We start from the raw sequence: 8,422 nt of genomic DNA on the forward strand, positions 1-8,422 counted from the left end.
CCAACTTTAAAAGTAATTTTTATTGATCCATGAGATGACATCTTGATTAGGTTTTCTTTCACTTTTATTGAAAACAAATAATTTAAAAACCATTTGATTTACCAAAGATTTTTAACTCAGTCTTTAGGATTCTCCATACCAGCACCAAAAATTGCAAATAAATTGTTTTGGCATCCACAGAGGTTTCTTTACATCCTAAGAGGAATGCACCCTAGTAAGTAAAAATATTCATTGTCTCTTAAATGACTCTATTTTAGAAAAGAATATGCCAGGCTCTGGTCTAGTGAACTGAATTGACTAGATTTTTTTTTTAAGATTTATTTATTTATTTGAAAGTCAGAGTTACACAGAGAGAGAGAGAGAAAGAGAGAGAGAGAAAGGTCTTCCATCCGATGGTTTGGCCGCAACAGCCGGAATTATGCCGATCCGAAGCCAGGAGCCAGGAGCTTCTTCTGGGTCTCCCAGGAGGGTGCAGAGGGCCAAGGACTTGGGCCATCTTCTACTGCTTTCCCAGGCCATAGCAGAGAGCTGGATCAGAAGTGGAGCAGCCGGGTTACAAACCGGCGCCCATATGGGATGCCAGTGCTTCAGGCCAGGGAGTTAACCTGCGCCACAGCACCAGCCCCTAGATGTTTTTTTGAAATACTTTTGGTGTTTTGGGTGGTTGGGTTGAATCACTTTTCGCCTGATTGAATTTTGTATTTACTTTTTAAAAATTTGTTTAAATTGTTTCTAGATATATCACTAAAGACATTTTTTTAAATGCTTTGCTCAAGCAAACGACCTCTCATGCTCTGTCTCAACCACAGTTCTTAAATTGTGCTAATGACAGCACAAAATAAAAAGTAAATAGCTATATGTAGCTATTTAAAAGTTATATGTAGCTATAAAAGTTAAATAGCTATATGTAGAGGGGTGTGTGTATGTGTGTGTGTGTGTGTGTGTGTGTTTAAAGAATCTGAAAAAGACAAAGTCAACAATTTGCAGGATTTACATGGAATAGATTTTGAGAATGGCATAAAATGAGCATCAGTTTTCAGAGAGGACCACAAAAACACTTCAGCTTTTGTGTTATCCATCCATTTTGTCCTTTTGATTATCTATTTTGTGATGCTCTGAGGACACTCTTTAGTTAATGGGTATTGAAGTGATATTTTAAAAATCAATCAAACCAGCCTTAAAAATAAATATTTTTCTAGTGAACTTGACACATTTAATCATGCTCCTGTGCAAACGATACACCTATTTGGCTTATGAATCAGTTACCATTATTTTAAAATTCTGTGAAAAATTCACATTAATTTTTTTTGTTTAGCAGATAAATAGTGACAAGACTAAAATTTTAAATGCTAAAAGTAAAAAGTAAACAATAGCAATGGTAGACCATTGGAAGGGAGAAGAAAAATTAGATTGATGCTGAAAGAAGTCTTCTTTCTCAAATTGTGGTCAAAATCACAAACTGTAACACTTACTATAAAGGAAATGATGATGCTTCCAAAAGAGAGAATAACAGTGGAACCCTAATTCAAAATGAAGAACAAGAGAAGGCCTCTCAGAGTAATTGACATTTAGGTCAAAACCCAAGAGAAAAACAAACTTCAGAAAAGTGTATAGAAAGAAATATCCAGACCTCAAAAAGAAAAAGAGAGAGAGAGAGAAAACAAAAACACCTCTCAGATCAAATGAAAGTGACACCAAGGGGCATTCAGTTCCAGAAAGCAAATATCTTTGAAATAGAGAACAACTTGAAATACAGAAACAAATGCCTGCAAGTGTTGGGCTTTTTAGAACAAGTAAGTAAGTATTAAACCACTAAAACAAGAGCTTATGTCGCTCCCCGTCTTCGTGGAGGAATGACACAGGACCCTGCGCTGTTCTTTTGTCTGCTCGGCCCTCCCCGGGTTTGCTGCTGGTTCTTCCCGGGTTGGCTACCGTCCCTTCCACCTCCGTGGAAGGGCGGTTCCCCCTGCCACATTCCCCACTTCCGCGGGGGAGCGGCACACCGCCGGCCGGCTGTCTCGGGGGCTGCACAGGTGTTCCTTCAGATAGATGTTCCCCTTAGATGTTCCCTGGTGCATGTTGTCTCTCTTCTCCTTTATAGTCCTCTTCCACCAATCCCAACTCTGCTACCCACACGCCGAGTACGCTGCTCTCCTCCAATCAGGAGCAGGTCCTACAGTTTATTGGTTGAACTGGAGGCAGCTGTGTAGAAGCTGTTTCCCTTCTCAGCGCCATATTGTGGGAGAGCAGATGCATAGAATAAGTCTTAATTCCAGTAACTTAGTCTAGTCCGAGTTGCTCCCCACAGCTTAAAGTCCAAATGTGGGAAAAAATGAGTAAAGTGGAAAGAAAAATAGATGTCTTAAAGCTAAGAAAATAAAAACAGATCCAAACATTACCTATACATTATAAAGTTTTAAAATAAAACAAATTACAAATTTATTTAGACAGGACAGAAAAACTAAAATTAAAATTAAGGCATACAAACACCTAATATAATATTGACTAAGTAATAGAGAGAAAAAAAGATAAATAATAAAACAAATGGTATAAAAAATAGACCTAGAAGTCAGAGAAATATCTGATGAGGATATCTGGTGTCCCAGAAACAGTGAACTCAACAAATAGAATCCCCTAAAAATTTATTTAGAGGTAGAACACAGGAAAAATTCTTTAAAATAAAGTCCACAAATCAAAATCTGCAGGTTAAAAAAAGTACACTACATATTCCTCCATTCCCACCTCCTCCACCTACAAATGTATTCAAGGACATCAGTGACAGATCCTAATTACTACTGAATTTCAGGGATAAGAATAGAGGTCTTCAGAGCTTTGAAAAAAAAAATCACTTAACAAGTGGAATCAAATATGATACTAAATGCTCACAGTACCATTCAATGCCAAAAAACAATGCAGAAATGCCTATAAATTATACAGGAGAATGGGAGGGGCTCACATAGATGAAACTTATTTAATTTTTCATGCCAATGAAAATATTAATAAATATTTTCAAATATGAAGAAACTCAGTACATGGTGTATCCATGAGCCCCTCAACAAAAAAAATTTAAGGACAGTAAGATCCACTAATCAAAAACTCATTCAAAATTAAAAACTCAAAAAGGAAAATGATAACTGGATGATCTTATAATCAAAGAACTAAGATAAAACAACTGAGGAAAATTATTTCAGGATACATTCAAAATACTGTAGTATTTGCTTATAACCATAAGGGAGTAAAATGGTTTGGACTTAAATAAGATGGATACACACACACACACACACACACATACACACACACACACATATATATATACATATATATATATGTATGTATGACATAATTGTTTATGGATTTGGAAAATTCAGTGAAGGGTTATGATCCCTGAAAGAAGGAAAATAAATGAGATGAATACTATGATAGCCCCAGCTTTCAGCCTGTAAAAAAATTAATGCCCACAGTATTCCCTAATCAAAGCCTGCGTTTTTCCTAAAGAAAGATATTAGAGTTGTGGGTGGCCCAGACAACCTGAGTTGAAGGTTAGAATACTGCAGAGAGTGAGTCTACCCAGAAAAAAGCTCTAGATACTTGAATGAGGGGAGAGGTCCTTTTGAGTATTTGAATATTAATCTGTCTAAGCATGATATAAAATTCAACAAGATGACACAGGGACAACATGAGAAGAAAGAAAAGCTACAGAAGGATGGAACCCAAACAATGTTAACAGTTTATATAGAGCTAGCGCTATTCAAGTGCCTCCAACCAGAGAAAAAAGATAATGTTAATGCACATGACATTTCTGTTTCATTTTACAGAAAGATACCGTGGAATGCACAGTCACATCTGGATCTAAACTGTACAACAGGATCATCTAATCTAAACACAGTCTCAGAAAGCTTAAAAACAAGCCCAGAAAAGATCAAATAGAATCATAAGCAATTTAATTATTTGCCAGAATAAAATTAACACTCTTTAAAGAAATGAAAAAAAATTCAGCACTTGAAAATGAAAAATTGACAGTGTCTAACATCCAGTCAAAAACTGCTAGACAAGTAAAGATAGAAGAAAGGGTTACCAAGGGAAAAAATAATTTCACAGAAAGGGATGAAAAATAATAAATTCATTGGGAGTTTTTTCCTTAAATGTTTGGTAGAATTCACCTGAAAGCCATCTGGATTTCAAGTTCTCTTTATATGAAGTTTTGAGTTATATATTCATTTTCCTTGGTTGACATAGAATTCCTGGTTTTGTCAGTTTCAAGAAATTTGTTCATTTAATCTACATTTTAATTTATTGACATGTGATTGGTGATAATAATGTTCCTTTATTATTCTTTTAACAGGTGAGTATCTACAATGATGACTCTCTAGCATTCAGACATTAATAATTTGTGATTTCTTTTTCTTCATCAGTTTAACTAGAGGTTTATCAATTTGATATATCTTTTAAAATATCCAGCTTGTATTTCATGTCCTCTACTATATGTACATTTTTATTACATTGATTTCTACTTTATTATTTGATTACCTTTATTATTTTCTTCCATTTATCTTAAACTCAATTTGTTTTCTTCTTGTAGCTTCTTTTTTATTAAAATTTATGTATTTATTTGAAAGGAAGAGTTACAGAGAGATGAAGAGAGGGAGATAGAACCTCCATCCATGGATTCACTCCCCATATGGCCATAATGTCTGAGGCTGGGCCACGCCGAAGCCTTGAGCTTCTTCTGGGTCTCTCACTTGGGTGCAGGAGCCAAGCATTTGAGCCATCTTCTGCTGCTTTCCTAGGCACATTAGCAGGGAGCTGGATCAAAAGAGGAACAGCTAGAGCTCAAACATGTGTCTATATTGCATGCAGGCATCACAGACAATGGCTTAATCTGCTGTGACACAGCTCCATCCCCTTCTTGTAGCTTCTTAATACAGAAGATCTTAAGATCTTAGCTCATTGATTTTAGAACTGTTTTCTTCTCTATTGCAAGCAATTAGCATGTAAATTTCCCATGAATCAATTCTTTAGCTCCCTCACACACATTGTGATTTTTTTTTTTAATTCTCATTCAACTCAAAATACCTTCTAATTTCTCTTGTGATTCTTTCCTTTCTTTCCAATAATTGTTCCAGGCATTTTCAAGCTCTGCTTTTGAAAATATATAGGTGGAATGGCTATGTTTCCTCTGATTCATAATTATTTCAGAAATGCTTTGTTTCTATCCCTGGTAATGTTCTTTGTTTTGAAAACTTCATCTGACATTAGTAAAAGCATAGCCATTCTATCCTAGGGTGATTTGTATTTACATGGTATATCTTCTTTCCATTCCTTTCCTTTGAGATTCCTATAACTATTTATGTAGTTGGGCAATCTCTTTTAATTCAAGTTCTAAGATAATTTATAGCAATGATGTTAGATTTTTATCTACTACTTTGATAGTTCAAACTTGTTCCTTTTTTCCTATTTTCTTTTGGATGCATTAATATTTCTCATTATTCCATTTTATTTTCAACTATTTGCTAGATTTTATTGATGTTGGGTTTACATTGTATACCTTTAACTTGTCACAATGTATGTTCAAATAATATGCCTCTCCACACATAATATAAAATGTTTTACAATAATATTCTTCCATTTACCTCTTGTTCTTTGTGTTCTTTAGTACCATAAACTTTTTTACTTTTTATGTTGTAAACCCTACAACCCACTCCTACAATGTTTGCTTTAATAGTCAATGGTCATTTTAAGAGTTAAAAAAAATTAAATACTCATACCACAGACCCATGTTCCCAAAACTGTTTACAAAGTCACCCCAGGACACTGTAGCAAAATTACAGGGGCATGATGGAATACACAACATTTTTCAGGAAAACATAATACTTGGCATCTGTTAGACGCTGTATGAACATTACACTAGTTTGAAGTACTTGATACTTCATTGTTAGATCATGCTACTTCTTTTGCTAATGCCATATCTTAAGAACTTCAGCTTCTGTGATCTAATGCAAATATCACACAAAAATCCATGTGGAATAAGCAACAAAGGTGGAGATGTCCAATCTGATTCCAAAGTTTGAAAAGGTTTGCATTACTCAATAGGCACACTATTAACTGTGATTGTTTAAGAAATAAATTAAAATATTACATTTTCTTCCAATTTACATGTTTTATTATTTCAATTGGCTACCAATTAATTTGTACATAAATATAATGACACTTCAAAAAGTTTGTGGGGAAATGGAATTAAAAGATAAGGTAGAGACCAGCACTGTGGCGTAGTGGGTAAAGCTGCTGCCTGCAGTGCCAGCATCCCATATGGGCACCAATTCGAGTCCCAATTGCTCTACTTCTGATCCAGCTCTCTGCTATGGCCTGGGAAAGCAGTAGAAGATGGCCCAAGTCATTGGGCCCCTGCACCCGCATGGGGGACCCGGAGGAAGCTCCTGGCTCTAGGCTTTGGATCGGCACAGCTCTGGCCATTGCGGCCATCTGGGGAGTGAACCAGTGGATGGAAGATCTCTCTCCACCTTTCTCTCTAACTCTGTCTTCCAAATAAATAAAATAAATCTTTAAAAAGAAAAAAAAATAAGAGGTGGGTCTCCAGGCCTTCTTCCAACAAAGATTCTTCAGGGGTCTGGATCTTTGGGAATGCTCCAGGCTTTGTGAAAATATAGCCCCAGTACTAGATTCTTCTTACCCCAGTTAAGTGACAGCCTGCATTCTACCCAGCTACCCCAACATGACACAATGTCCTCTAGGGAAGACAAATATCATGGCCCACTGGAATAATGGATTCAGTTGCCTCGAGTTCTTTCAAAATAATGTCCCTTTTACCAATCCTTCTAAAGAATGTGAGGATGAATCACTAAAAAAAAAAGAGAGAGAGACAAAGGTAGTGTAACTAAAAAGGAAAGGTGGATTGAAGCTAGAATCTGCTATTATGTAGAGTGGGATATTAAGTCATTTTTCTTAGAATATTAAATAAAAGAACAGCTTCAAGAGCCCAGAGGACTTGGAGACACTTGGGTTACATTGCATTGCACTTTATTTAAAAGAATAATCAGAAATTATGATTGACTAAAAAGATAAAGATACATGACCATATTTAAATAATCCTGCCTAATCACATCTACAATGTTTGATGACTCCAGAGGGCAAACTGCTGTACTAGGAATAGCATACATCTTCTTCCAAATTAAAGGTATTAAGAAAGAAAATAGATGAAATCCCTGCTGTTTTGTTGAGTTTTTTTACTTATTTCTGTAAATGGTAGCTCACTGGTGAGTAATCTCTATGAGAAATGCTTCTTAATCTCTCCTGCGTGGGCTTCTCTGTAATTTTCTTTAATGGACAGGAAATTAAATACTTTGTATTCTCAGTCACATCAGGACATGGGAGTCCCCTTTTTATAATACAGAGATATGGCCTAACTTATGTTTACTTTGAGTCTTAAGCAACCAGAAGCTTTGATACATTAGATTTGGTAGTTGGAAGAAAGAAAGCAGAAAAAAGACTCCAGAATAGGTACCAAATGATCTCTATTACTAGCGCTGATGAATTATTTATCAGTATGCACTTTGACCCCTGGGAGCTAGGTCTACGCATGTCATATTCTATCACTAAACCCAGCATACACTAATCTATTTTGACAGAAAAAATAAGTAAATGTCTCCAGTTGAAAATGAAGATTGACGACTTGTCACTCCCTGTGATGTACCTACCCAGTTTCGTTTAGAACTTTCTTAAAATGCCAAATCGCAGCCTAGAATAAAACCATTAGAAAGTTCCAATGAGAACAGAATTCAGATGAGAGTTTGGGTGAAGACAGAGGCCACAGGAAAAGGGAGAAGATCCACTAAGGGACAGTACTGGGGCATTCTTGCTTGAGTTCCATGTCAATAGATTTCATTGTTCAGGAAAAATCTGTGTCAGACCATTTTTTAATTTCAAAAAGGATTGATTTCCATTCGGTAAATATCCGCCAATTCACTTAAGTTAAGGAGCATTCCTTCTTTGGCATTCTTCCCCTGGCTACATTAGCAGAGGAGAGCGTACAGATATCCCTGACACAGCCCCTGTCTGACTGACAGCTCTGATGAGATGCCCCGCCTCACTGAGGGAGGAAGGGGGGTTCTCAGGAATAACTAAAAGTCCTTCAGAACACGGAGCCTTCCCTGTAGCCATTTATCACATTTTCTCAGGGCTCAGCAAGGGGAAACAGCTCCCTGCATTCTTCCTCCCAGCATTTAGCCTTTGAAGGACAGACACAAATCAATAATAATTGTCTATCACTTTTGTCACTGTAGGGATCATTGGGGGACCCAGAGGTAAAGGATTTACTTTGCTATTTCACAGTAGGGATCCTGTCTTCAGTACACAGAGTGAAATGGATAAATAGGCTGTGCAGAGCTCTGCATTCCTGTGAGCAGGA

This window comes from Oryctolagus cuniculus, chromosome 1 (genome assembly GCF_964237555.1).
Source record: "Oryctolagus cuniculus chromosome 1, mOryCun1.1, whole genome shotgun sequence".
In the NCBI taxonomy this organism is placed as follows: Eukaryota; Metazoa; Chordata; class Mammalia; order Lagomorpha; family Leporidae; genus Oryctolagus; species Oryctolagus cuniculus.